The sequence below is a fragment of the Petaurus breviceps genome, unplaced genomic scaffold, assembly GCF_028583685.1.
Source record: "Petaurus breviceps papuanus isolate PSGF00001 unplaced genomic scaffold, PetGlider_PUasm1.0 221, whole genome shotgun sequence".
NCBI lineage: Eukaryota > Metazoa > Chordata > Mammalia > Diprotodontia > Petauridae > Petaurus > Petaurus breviceps.
In genome coordinates this window covers 10,736,365-10,750,628 of record NW_027185877.1, presented here as the reverse complement: position 1 = coordinate 10,750,628, position 14,264 = coordinate 10,736,365, and the positions used below count along the sequence as shown (strand labels likewise).

Sequence of the window (14,264 nt, the reverse complement as noted above, 5' to 3'; positions counted from 1 at the left end):
ATCTAAGTTCTAGCTTTCTTTTTCAAATAGTTAGGGTACTATACAAATGAAATTAAGTGTTTTTTTTGTTCAGGTAGCTTAATGCTGTTTCAGAGCCACAAAATATGTATCTAATCCTGGCCAGTTGTCTCAAATGTTTTAGGGTGTAGATGGAACCAAATGAGAAAAAGTGGCACTTGGAAAAATTCAGAGCTCTCCTATAGTCACCAGTTCATACAGAACAGCAAAATATTGTGACTAACTCAGTTAAAATGAAAAAACTGAGTCTCTTTTTCACATTCAGAACAATGAAGTGCTAGTAGAAATTGCACACGTTCACATGACATGTTTAAATTTAATTTTCCACTGAAATATTTTGCATGGAGGAGGAAAAAAATAAAACTGATTACATTATCCTTGCCTGAAACGATCTGTATTTTTTGGATACTGAACTTAATTTTGTATAAGGTTGAAACTTAGATAGTTTACTCTCAACTAATTACCTTTAACATCCAAATCAGAACAGTGAGAATACGAAAAGTCACCACTGAAAAATTTGTCAGGTATTAATTATCTCTATATCACTACTGTATTAAAGAATGTATAATATGCAACTTCCACTAAAGTCTTACTTTGAGGCCCCATTGTAGTGTGGAGTGACCCATGGTTTTAGAAAACTATGCTAGTAGAATGTGTATATTCTGGTAGGTTTCATCAAACTGGGAAGCTTTAGGCAGGGTATAATTTCTGTCTGTCAAAAAAGGACTTTCTTAGATAAAATGTAAAGGTACAACACCAGACTAGCTTTGGGGTGATTAGCTTTTTGCTTACTACCAATCCAAAAATCATCTAAGACTTAAGAGTTGGGAGATAAGATGGGGGAGGGGGGACTGGGTACTATGTGAACCTTATTCTCATCAGAATTGGCTCATAGAGGGAATAATATACACACTCAGTTGGGCATAGAAATCTATCTTATCATAATAGGAAAGTAGGAAAGAAAGGAAAAAGAGGATGGGTACCCTGATATATCGAAGGGAAGGTGGATTGGGGGAGGTAAAAAACACTTTTGAGAATGGACAGGGTGAAAGAAGAGATAGAATAGGGTAAAGGGGGAAAATAGGATGGAGGGAAATACATAGCAATCATAACTGAAAAAATTTTATAGCAAGTTTCTTTGATAAAGACCTCATTTCTCAAATATATAAAGAACTGAGTCAAATTTGTAGAAATCAGAGCCATTCCTCAAAAAATGTCAAAGGATATGAACAGGCAGTTTTTAGGTAAAGAAATCAAAACTATCTATGGTAATGAAAAAATGCTCTAAATTACAATTGATTAGAGAAATGCAAATTAAAACAATTCTGAGCTACCACTCCACACCTGTCAGACTGGCTAATACAACAAAAGGTTAAAATAACAAATGTTGGAGGGGATGTGGGAAAATTGAGACACTGATGCACTGAAGGTGAAGTGGTATATTGATTCAACCATTCTGTAGAGCAATTTGGAACAATGCCAAAAGGGCTATAAAATCATGTATACCCTTTGACAAAGCAATACCACAACTAGGTCTGTTGTCCCAAAAGAGAAAAAACAGAAAGGAAAAGGACCTGATGCAATGTGAAATGAGCAGAACTAGTAGAACATTGTACATAGTAACAGTAACACTGTATGATGATCAGCTGTGAATAACTTAGCTATTCTCAGCAATACAATGATCCAAGACAATTCTGAAGGGCTTATGATGAAAAATGCTATCCATCTCCAGGAAAAGAGCTGATGGAATCTGAATGCAGATCAAAGCATACTTTTTCTATACTCTTTCTTGTTTTTCCTTTTTTTGTTGTTGGTGTTTTCCTTCACAACAAGGACTTACATGGAAATACGTTTCTAATTTGAAAATCAAAAATTCTACAAAACAAATGTTAAAAATTGTTTTTACATGTAATTGGGGAAAAATTAAACATCAAATGAAAAAAAGTTGGGCGATAGGAAGGGGAGTGGTGCTATGATTTATGTCAATGGAGGGAATACTTACACAGAGGAAAACATGGGTCCATGAAGTATCCGATTACAGCATTTCTATTACCATGCTTGAAACCAATTTAAAACTACTTTTGTTGAGTTTTGAAGCAGTGAACTGAAAACCAGTTAATTTAATTCAGTTAAATAAACATTAATCTCCTAATTGATATAGTTCACTCTACTAGACTGGGGAGTAACAGAAAATTTAGGCATATAGTCTTTGCTCTTACGAAGCTAACTATAATATGGGGATATGATACATATTACACAGTACAAAATAATACATAATCAGTACCTTAGAGAAGTACAAAAAAGGATGCTACCTTAGTCAAGAAGGTGATTATTGTCTGGTAGGGGAGGGGAGAAGGGAAGAAAGGTGGTTTTAATGAATGTGTATGAAATCATAGTTTGGGAAAGAGAAAGTTCTAGTTACAGGGAAACTAACCAAAAGTATAGAGGTAGCATTTATTTATTATTAATAATAATTATAGAATTTGGGGTACAGAGTCTCAGTCTCCTTAGACTGGACTGGAGAGTAGAAGGGGAATAATATGAGAAAAAGCTGGAAAGGTAAGGTGGTGCCATATTGTAGAAGGCTTTGAATGACAGACTTCAGATATTACTTCAAAGGCAAAAGACATTGAATTTTTTTTTAGCAAAAAAATAGCATGACTTGACCTATGCACGAGGAATTAGTTTTGTAGTAGGTGAAATGAAGGCAGGACCTATTGTGAAATTACTATAGTCTGGGTAAGTGGTAATGATGGCATGAGAACAGATAGGGAAAAATGGATATGATAAATATTACAGGAATGAAATCCATAGGATCTGGCAACTGATTGTATATGAGAGATGAGGGGGAAGTTTAAAGTCAAAACTTTTAGACAAATGAGAGTGGATAAAGGATGGTACACTGGATAGACATAGTGAATACAGAGGGAGGAGGTTTAGGAGGAAAGATAATATACTCAATTTGGAACATGTTGAGTTTGGGGTGTCACTATAGGTAGAGATATTCTGCAGGTAGTCTCTCTCTCTATATATATATATGGGGGTTTGCTTTGGGTGGGGCTTGCTCTGAAGCTTAAGAAAGTTGGTTTAAATGTCAAACTAATGTTTATGCTTGATGGCAAAAGATAATGAAGTGTTAAAATAACAATTATGCCAAATTTTGTCAAGCTAACCTGCTCTTTGAGCTCAGGTACCATTTCTGACATAAGCCTCTCCTGATTCTAATATCTTCTCCACTTCTCCCCTTCCCCCATGGTTGTTAGGGCTCTATTTATTGAGGTTGCTTTATTTTGGCTTTTGATTTAAAAAATTTTTTTTCTTTATTTTTCCAGTACCTAGCACAGTAGTAGGAACTTAATAAATGTCTGTTGAGTTCAAATGAATTGAATGCTTAGTGAGAAAAAAAAATGACTTCAGTTGGGTCTTAGTCAACATACAGCAAAAACAAAACACAACAAAAGGCACCCCATGATCTAGGATGCTATGCCCTAAAGAAATTATTGGATAGTCCAAAGTGACTTTGGACAAGTCGCTTAACCCCAATTGCCCTGCCTTCCCCCTCCCAAAAGCAAAAAAAAAACAAAATAAAAAATGGCATAAACAGGGCTAAAAAGGTATAGCTCTTTAGCCCTAAGTACTCAGATGCTAGCTATTATTATTATTAGAAATTATACAATTTGGCAAAAACTGATTGGGCATGTGGATGTCACTGAGGTTACAATTTGGCAGATGACTGACAGAAACAGGGAAATTTGGAGAGAGATGTGTTTTAGGGCAAATATGGGTTCTGTTGTGAATGTATTAAATTTAAACTATCTCTATGATATCCATTTTAAAATGTCCAATATGCAGTTGGTGGTGTGGGACTGAAAATCAGGGGAAAAGCTGGGGTTGGATATATAGATTTTTGAGTCATCTCAATAAAGAGGATAATTGAACCTGAAGACTAGATGACTGTAGGGAGAAAACATAAAGGATACAAGATAAGAACTCTGGTGAACATACACAGGTAAGGCATATGAAATAGATGGTGATCTAGCAAAATCTTAGGAAGTAGAGGGAGAATGAGTAAAAAACAGTACTACAAAAAAACAGAGGAGAGGATTGTTAATAGTGTCAAATGCAGCAAAGTAATCAAGGATAAGGACAGAGAAAAGAAGATATAGTTGTTCAATGTAACCTCTAGCAACGAGAACAAAGGATCAAGAACATAGTCTTAGCTAAATCTATACCTATATGCATACATATATACTTATACACAAACTTAAACATATATACATATATATCCAAACTTCAAAGAACAAATCCCCTTAACAAAAGGATGTGTATGTTGCTGAACTCTACCTCATAACAAAGATAAAACAAATAATCAAAACAACCTACATAATAACCTTGCCAGCATATACAACATTCTACATGCAGAATTGTTTACAGCTATACAAAAAGGCAAGTGTGTTTTATCATCTATCCTGTGTGACCAATATTAGTCATCACAATCTGCTATTTTTCAGTGTTGTTTTTATACAACCGTAGAATATAAGCTTCAATCAATGATGAACCATGTATTAAGACAACTATGTATCAGACTAGGTGCTGGGGATACAAATATAAAGCTGAGATAACCTCTGACTAAAAGGAGCTTATGTTCCACTGGAGATATAACATGCTCACAGATAAGTAAATATAGAATAATGTACAAAATAAATATATAGTAATTTTGAGGGGCATTAACAACTGGCTGATCAGGAAAGGCTTTCTGAAGGAAGTGACACTTTAAGTATAAAAAGGATTAGGGATTTTGAGAAGCTGAGGGGAGGCAAGAAAGTATTTTTGAGGAAAAATGCATCTAAAAAAATGAATTAAGAGGCTATTGAAACAGTCTAAATAAGTGGTGATGATGGTGACTGGTGTAATTGGAGAGAAGAGGATGGATGTGAGCAATGCTGAAGAGGTAAAACTGATAAGATTGGCAACTGATTGGGTATAGAACTGATTGACACTGAGAAGTTGGAGAGGACTCCTAGGGTGTAAACATCTATGACTGGAAAAATGGTGGTTAGAAAGAAGGGTTGATTTAGGTGGAAAGATAAAAGAGTTCTGCTTAGATATGTGGAATTTGAGATTCCTGTAGTATATCTCCATGAAGGCTTGGACCATTTTACCTTTTTATTTCTATAATAAGTATATCTGGCAGAGTCCTAGCACATAGTTTCATAATACATGCTTACTGATTTTTTTCCTGTTTTTGGTTAATTATTCTGTATCAATTCCCATGCTTCTATGAATTCCCTACATTCATCATTTCTCATGGTGCAGAAAAATTTAATTACCTTCGTCTTTTACAGTTTGTTCTTCCATTCCCTAACTGATAAACACCTACTTAGTTTCCAAGTTTTTGCTACCACAAAAAATACTGTTTTGAATATTTTGGAATATATGGAGCCTTTTTTTCCATCTTTGACTTCACTGAAGTTATATACCCAGTAATGGGATCACTGAGAATTGGATTAGTGGGCATATACTGAACAGTTTAGTGACATTTCTTGAAAGTCTCATTACCTTTAAAGTGAAAGCTGCCTTACCAACCTGAGAAAGCAGTCAATAAAATAGGAGGAGGGAATGGCTGGATGAATTAATGCTGATCTTGGGCTTTGCTATATAAATTGCCTTCTGCCATAATGTCATGTTTTTGTCCTGTAAATGAGCCAGAATACCTTCAACAAATTCAAAAAACATTAAACATGTACTATGTATTTGACTCTGTGCTAGATAATCAAGCATACAAAAATGTAAAACAATGGAGGCCTTGCTTTCCAGTTTATATACAGTCTAAAAAGAGGATATAACCTGTCACAAGCAAATATAATACAAAGTATAATGTGATAAGGCTAAGGAGATATATAGAAAAAGCACTCTAAGATAATTTGAAGAGGGAGATATTACTTTCATCTGGGGGTATCAGGGAAGGATTTATGGAAGAGGTAGCACCTAATCTGAACCTTCAAAAATGGGTAAGATCTTGTTAAGTTAGTAAGATGGATAAATGCAATTTAACAAACACTTATGTATACAGCATTGTGCTAGGTGCTGGGGATACAAAACATCAAAGTCTTTGTCCTAAATGAGTGTGCAACTTATTAAGGTAATAAGATATACATAAATAACTATGACAATTCAGAATGTAAAAAAATGCTTATGTCACAAAGAGAAGAATGAGAAAGTCATACAGACAAGGATAAGGGTGGTGAAGAAAAGATCATTCCTAGCAAAGGATGGGATTGGAGTCAAGTAAGAAGGGATCTGAAAACTAAGCAGGGTCTTAAAAGACGGGAAGGAGCTTAAGAGGCTAAGAGATAGAAGGAGTCTGTCCCAACAATGACATCTGGGTGAATGCAAAGTACATAAATGGAGAAGACTAGAAAAAAGCTAATAGTCTAATTTAGCTGGAATGTATAGTGCAAAAATAGGAATAGTATGAAAGAAAGGTAGTTAAGAGTCAGGGGGGAGGTAGACAAGGGAGTTTGTGTTTTATCTTGTAGGCAACTTGGAGATACTGAAAATTTTGAGTGGGAGATTTAACCTGTACCTAAAGAACTTTTTAAAAATAGCACATAAGATGGATTGGAGAGCAGACAAAAAAGAGGCAGGGATACCAGTTATTAAGGAATTACAATGGACTCAGGTATCAGAGCCCCCAGCACTGACAGAACTGCTTGTAAGAGACTGACAGGGCCTTGGGCCCAGAGGATCCCTAGTACATGAGTACCATATGTGTCCCTAGAAAACAGGCTGTTCTTTTTAAAAGGTGGAATTTTTCTTCCATAAAATAGTTCCACATTGTTTGCTGATGACATGGATAAATATCTCTGGAATTTGGCCCACCTTCTCCAAGGGAGACCACAACTTCCACCTTGAAGGAAGGAAGAGAAGGGTCATGGCTAGAAGTTTGTCCCTTCCTTTGCCTATCTTCAAGAGGTATCTGGTTAGAATTATATCTCTTCCTCAAATATTGACAGTATAAGTTTAAAAGTCTGGTTCAGGAGTAAAGCCACTTTCCTGGTCACTCTTAAGGGGGAGGGTATCATGGCAAGGGAAATGATACTTAGCTCCTTCTTTCAGTTATTCAAGTGTCTTTAAGCCTCATCTGCAATTATATCGTCTTTGTTAGAAACAGAACCAGTGAAGCCCACAGTGAGAGGAACTTGCCAAAGACCAGAATAGGAAGGACATGAGAGGAAGGGTAGAAGAGGAAGGAGCTAAGGATATAAAAGCTCAAGCACAAGTTGGGACTGAGCAGAACTGGGAGGAAGGATGCCTGTGGTGCTGGCACTCTGTCTGTCTGTTCTGTCAGTGTTGATGTTACTTTGTCAGACCTATCTGCTGATAGAGGACATTGCTGTTGCTACAGAAGCCCTGGGACTTTACTACTGGTTCAGAAACCCTGAAAGAAGCCTTTCCAGCTGTCTGTTTACAGAAGTCCTGAAGGAGGGTTTACTGATGTTTTCAGAGGTCCTGGGACTTTATTGATGATTTCTGTTAATTTCTCAGACAGAGGCCCTGTCGGTCTATGGTGATTTCACAGACAGAAAGAGAATTGATGATAGTGCTGGCAATGTGTGTGAATATTGTTGTAACTCTGCTAAGCTTGATGTGTGTAGCTGGAACAGGAGCTGGAGCAGGAGCTGGGAGCTGCCTACCTGTGAATCTGGGTGACAGTTGGGTGAATTCAGGCAAGAGTTTGGAGCATGGAAGAAGAACCATGGAGTTTGGAAATCAGTCTTGAGTCAAGATGAAAGGATCTTCACTTGGGTACTTAGTGCTGGCTGAGAGATTAAGACAATGTGACCTAGGGGTGGGAGACCTTTGTACTCTGTACCCTTTTAAGGATAATTTCTCCTTAAGGATAATTGGAAGCCAGCCTCCAATCAAAATGAAAGAATAATTTAGATGGGTACTTTATATTGAATGATTCAGACTGTGACTTACTGAATGCTATCTTTTGTTTAAGACTATGTGGCCACTTTAGTAATAAGTTGTTATGTTATATTGTTGTGAATATTGGACTTTGGTTTCTGTGAATGTTTTGCTTTAGTTTATTGCTGAATAAATAAGAGAGTTAACTATATTATGTGATCAGAACCTTAAAGCTATTCACAGTAGCAGTCCTCAGGAGAGCTGCTCATGCTTGGTTTTACAGAAGGTAGCCCTTCAGTAATATTCAAAAGCTTTCTACTAAATTCTAGTTATATGAAAGACTATTACATTAGTATCACAAATAGCAAAGACCAAACAAACCCATTTTCCTAAGCAAAACAGTAAACAGGAGTCAGGAAAGGCTAGACTAGATTAGACTAGATCAAAAAACACACAAAGGTAAATGAGCTTTTTAGGTGGGAGCAAGAGAAGATTTCAGCTCAAACCAGGAAGAAAGTATACCCTCACCCAAAGACTCTCCATTTTATCAGTCTCTGATAATAGAATTTCAAGTAGGTCCAGAGACATGATGGGGCTGACTTCGTATGCATATCTACTCTTTCTAAGATATTCTTTTCTGCTTTCCTGGAGTGTCTTCTATCAATTGTCTCTCTCTCCAAAGAAGTCCTAGCACCAATTCCCATTAATTTATTTTGCAGCTATATTTAGTGCTTAGTATTTTCTCTGTCAATTAGGAGTCATGCTCCCTCCAAATGCAGCACACAGCACAGGGAGTCAGGTTATACCTGGTATGGATGCTGCTTCAGGGATGAGATCTGATTTTGTTGCAATTCTGTCATTGGTTAAAAAAGAAAAGCCTGAATGGCTTAATAAGGGAATTACTGCCATAGCTGCTTTAGGAGTAGTTCGTACTTGCTTTGTGAGCACTAGGTTAGGAATTCACATATGAAACACTTTCAGAGTAAAGATTTCCAATCTTGTCTGTCAAGTGGGAAGTAATAAAATCCAAATGAAATAAATACGAAAGAATTCCAGTGATGTTAAAGAGAGGATTATTTGAAAATGTCAAAATAACCTCATTTAAAGGGAAAAGCAATTGAATTGATCTCTGCTTTAAAAAATGAGTAACTCATAGAGCATGGCATGCATATATGGCTGTTGGCTTCCTCAACAAACTGTGAAAACACAATCGTTATGCATTTGCTTTTCTCTGGAATTGAACAGGAAAGGAAACATCTTCTAAGACTAGGAGTTATTTAAAGAATTAGTTGTAAAAAAAAATTAATTCCCCTATGTTAAAGATACACTAGTTTAGAGAGCTGGGGCAGCTAAGTGGCACAGGGGATAGAATGCCAGGCATGAAGTCAGGAAGATTTATCTTCCTGAGTTCAAATCTAGCCTCACTTAATAGGTATGTGACCCTAAGCAAGTCACTTCAACACATTTGCCTCAGTTTCTTTATCTATAAAATGAGCTAGAAAAGGAAATGGCAAACCATTTCAGTATCTTTGTAAGAAAATCCCAAATGGGGCCACAAAGAGTCAGATACAAAAGAAACAACAAACAAGAATAGAATGTTAGGTATATTTCTATAAATTTCAAAGCCTACTCTTTCATTTGAAAAGTCAGATCTGATGATAATGATAATAGCTAACATTTGATAGTTCTTTAAGGTTTCTAAAACACTTTACAAATACTATCTCATTTTATCCTGACAGAAGCCCTCTATAATAATAGGTGCTATTATTGTCTCTATTTTATAGATTATGAAACTGAGGCAGATGGAAATTAAGTGACTAGCTAGCTACTAGCAAGCATCTGAGGCAGGATTCAAATGAAGTTCTTCCTAATTCCAGGTCTAGTACTTTATCACTGTGCCATTTATAAATATGAATTGAATTCATGAATACTATAACATATAATCTTCACAGATCTTTGTTACTTTTCACTATCAACCAAGAGGATCAATCAAAAAAACTGAAGGTGGTTAATTTGAATATGTCCAAAACGTGGTAAATGGATTATTCTTTTAAGTTAAATGAATTAGTTTCAGTAGACTCTCATGTTGTATGATGGTCTAGATCACCTAGTACATCAAGAATTAGCTGAGAGAAGATTCTAGGAAGATGACAGAGTAGGTCAGAAAATTCCAGGCTCTCCAGATTTCCCCCACAAACAAGATCTCCAGGTGAACATTGAACAATAAAAATAAACATGAGTTGGGGCAAAACATTGATCCTCCAAGGACAACCTATAAGATCTGAATAAAAATCCCAGGACTCAGGTGAAGTGTAAATACCCCCAGGCTAGTTTCACTGAAACAGCAAGCCGTGGAGCTATCTGGGTTGGGAGGCAGCCTTGGGCCACAGCCACAGGAATTTTCACCTCCCAGAAGGCTGGGGAGTTAGGGGAAGACTGAGGAACCTCTGCTGATAAGGGACACTAGGCCTGGTTGGCCAAGAAGGAACCAGCACAGGCCAGGTAACTGCAGAAGTATTGGGACTGCTAACTGTGGACACTCTATAGGAGAGTGGAGTTCTTTATTTTGATCCAGGACAGAGAGGAGAACTGAAGGAGGATCTAAGCCCAGAGACATCCTTCTCTATACTCTAGGACTAGAGGTGATTACAATAATAAGCTACTACAAAAAAATGAGCAGGCAAAGAAGAAAGAACCTAACCAAAGAAAGTTACTATGGGAATAGAGAAGACCAAGGTCTGTCTTCAGAGGAGGATACTGAAGCAAAAACTGACTCTCTTGCCCCAAAGAGTAATGTCAAATAGTCACTTGCTTGAAAAAGAATTCATCAAAGAACCTAAAAAAGACTTTGAAAATTAAATGAGAGAGACTGAGGAAAGATTTTTTAAAAAAGAACAACCTGAGAAAAACAAGATTATGAAAAGAAAGTCAATCACCTGAAAAAAGAGATCCACAATCATAAGAAAATGACTCTTTGAAAATCAGAAGTGGACAAGGTTAAACTAGGGAAGTTATAATATACCAAGAAATAATAAAACAAAACATAAAGAATAAACAAATAGAGAATATGAAACATTTCTTAAGAAAAGCAACTGGGGCGGCTAGGTGGCACTGTGAGTAAAATGCTGGCCCTGGAGTCAGGAGGACCTGGGTTCGGATCCCACCTCAGACACTTGACACACACACACACACACACACAAAACCTAGCTATGTGATCTTGGGCAAGTCACTTAACCCCAATTGCCCTACCTTCCCCCCTCCAAAAAAGCAAAATAAATAAATTAAAAATTAAGGAAAAAAGGAAAAAGAAAAACAACTGATGTAGAGAATAGATCAAGAAGAAAGAATTAGCAGAATAAATGAACTAACTGAAAGCTAATATAAAAAAAGAATTTTGATGCAATAATTCAAGAAATAATTAAAGAAAATTGTCCTGAAGCATTAGAACAAGCCTGCACAACCTGTGGCTCGTGGGCCACTTGTGGACTGCCAAAGGATTTCAGATGGCCTGTGAAAAATGTAGAGGAAAATATCTATATTTTTCACAAGCCACCCAAAATCCTTTGGTGGGTGCATGGGCCACTTATAGCCCATGGGCTGTAGGTTGTACAGGTCTGTGTTAGAATAACAGGGGAAAGTAGGAACAGAAAAAATTCACCAATCATCACCTGAAAGAGATCCTATGAGGGAAACCTACAGGAGTGTCATATTCAAATTTCAAAACCACCAGCTAAAGGAGAAAATATTATGAGCAATAAGAAAAAAATTAAATATAACGGAGCCACAATCAGAATCACATAAGACCTAGCAGTGGTGACACTAAAAAATGTACATCTTGGAACACTATATGTTGAAGAGCAAAACAACCTGGGATGTAGCCAAAAATATCATACCCAGAAAAGGTAAGCATAATCCTGAATGGAAAAAAAAAGGACTTTCAATGAATTGCCAGATTTCCAGGATTTTGTTGCAAAAAAACCTGAATTCAGTGAAAATTTGACATACAAGACCCAAGAGAAATATAAGAAACATGTCAAAGACCAAGGGGACTCAACAAGGACAGACTTTTTACATGAGGAAAGGTAAAATGTATATCTAAGATTGTTGTTAGTAATTGGGTAGTTTGTGAGAAAGATTGGGGTAGATCTGAGTATGATGTGATTAAAAAAAAAACCATTTAGGTAAAAAGAATAATTATTTTACACAAATGAGGTGTGAGTAGAAGAACTGACACAGAGGAATTAGATAAGGGAGGAGGGCTGATAGTTCTGAAATCCTACTTTCATAGGGAATGGGTTAAAAAGGGAACAATACATCTATCTATCTATATCTATCTATCTATCTATCTATCTATCTATCTATCTATCTATCTATCTATCTATCTATCTATCTATCTATCTATCTATCTAAGAAGGTATAAAACCAAGCACAGTTTTCCAGAGGACTGCTGCTGTGAATAGCTTTAAGATTCTGATCGCATAGTATAGTGAACTCTATTTATTCAGCAGTAAACTAAAGCAAAATATTCACAGAAACCAAAGTTCAACATTCATAACTACATAACAATTTATCACTAAAGTGGCCACATAGTTTTAAACAAAAGATATCATTCAGTAAGTCCTTAACTCAATCATCCTTAAGGAGCAATCCTCCTTAAGGGATATAAAGTACAAAGGTTTCCCACCCCTAAGTCACAATGCCTTAATCTCATCAGTCAGAAAGTCTTCTTTCTTCTTGATTGGAATGGGTACAAAGTTCTCCCACCCCTAGGTCACAGTAAATCATGATCTTGTCAGTCAGCACTAAGTACCCAAGGAAAGGTCCTTTCATCTTGACTCAAGGCTGGTTCCCAAATTTCATGGTTCTTCTTCCCTGCTCCCAGCTCTTGTCCGAATTCACCAAACCATCACCTGGACTCACAGGTAGGCAGCTCCCGCTCCTGTCCCAGTTCAAAGTTCATGGTGACCAGTCCACCTCAAGCCCCTTGAAGTCTCCTTGGAAGAGAAAACTTAACAGGGCCACAACAATATCTACACACATCAAGTTTAGAAGAAGTTATAGGGGGCAGCTAGGTGGTTCAGTGAGTAAAGCGCTGGGCCTGGAGTCAGGAGGACCCGAGTTCGGTTCTGGCCTCAGACACTTAACACCCACACACAAAAAAAACTACCATGTAATCTTGGGCAAGTTATTTAACCCCAATTGCCCTCCAAAAAGCAAAAAAAAAAAGTTACAACAACATTCACACACATTGCCAGCACTATCATCTCAATTCACTTTCTGCCTGTGAAATCAACACAAATCAACAGACAGGATGCATCTGTCTGACAAAGTAATACAATTCAAAAGATAGAATGCTTCTAATCAACAGATTTCCTTCTATCTGACAAAGTAACACAAACAACAGACAAAAGGCTTCTGCCTGACAAAGTAACACAATTCAATGGACAGAATGTTTCTGTCTGACAAAGTAACAAACACAAATCAACACAGACAGAACAGAGTGCAGACCACCACAAGCATTCTCCTTCTCAGTTCTGCTCTGCCCCAGCTTGTGTTCCTGCTTTTATACAGTCTTCAGCCCCTCCCTGTTCTGCCAATCTCTTATATACTTCCTGTTCCAGTCTTTGGCAAGTTCCTCCCACTGTGGGCTTCACAGGTTCTGTTTCCAACAAAGATTTGATATAAGGCTCAAAGACACCTGAACTGAAACAAGGTGCTAAGTACTCCTTTGCTTGCCATTGCAGAAGGTTATAAAAGACTTCTAAATTCAGAAAGAAATAAAAGGCTAAGGGGATGGGGGGGGCAGAGAATAAGGGAGGGATTTTTAGAGGGAACCCTACTCATATCAGATCTGGGTTAAAGAGAGAATGATAGATAGATAGACAGATGAACAGATATAGATATATTTAGAAGGGAATAAAAGTCGTCTAAATTTATAAAGAAATAAGAGGGTGAGGGACTAGGATAAGGGGGGATAACAGGAATAAGAGGATGAAGGATGGATCTTTGGATAGGTTAAATAATAAGAGGTATTGAGTAGTGGGCAGAAGTAAGGTAGAGGATTCAGGAGGGATGGAAAATAAGATATATATATATAAAGATAAGGAGTAGAATTTATTAGGGAAAAAAAAGCAGGGGTAGTAATCATGATCTCAGACAAAGTTAAAGCTAAAATAGATTTAATCAAAAGAGGAAAATAGGGGAAACTACATTATATGTCAACCATATTAATCAATATTGTTTTAGACTATTTAAAATAACCAGACAGCATAAGGTTGGAATATTGCTGTGGTGTAGGAAATGATGAGTTGGTAGACTCAGAAAAATATGGA

At 36.8% G+C, this 14,264-nt stretch overlaps 1 protein-coding gene across 3 annotated transcripts in view; it reads right to left on the bottom strand.

Annotated features, from left to right (window-relative positions):
* The window catches only part of AMN1 (antagonist of mitotic exit network 1 homolog), an 84,470-nt gene that overhangs the window by 792 nt on the left and 69,414 nt on the right, over positions 1-14,264 (bottom strand). The window lies entirely within an intron of this gene.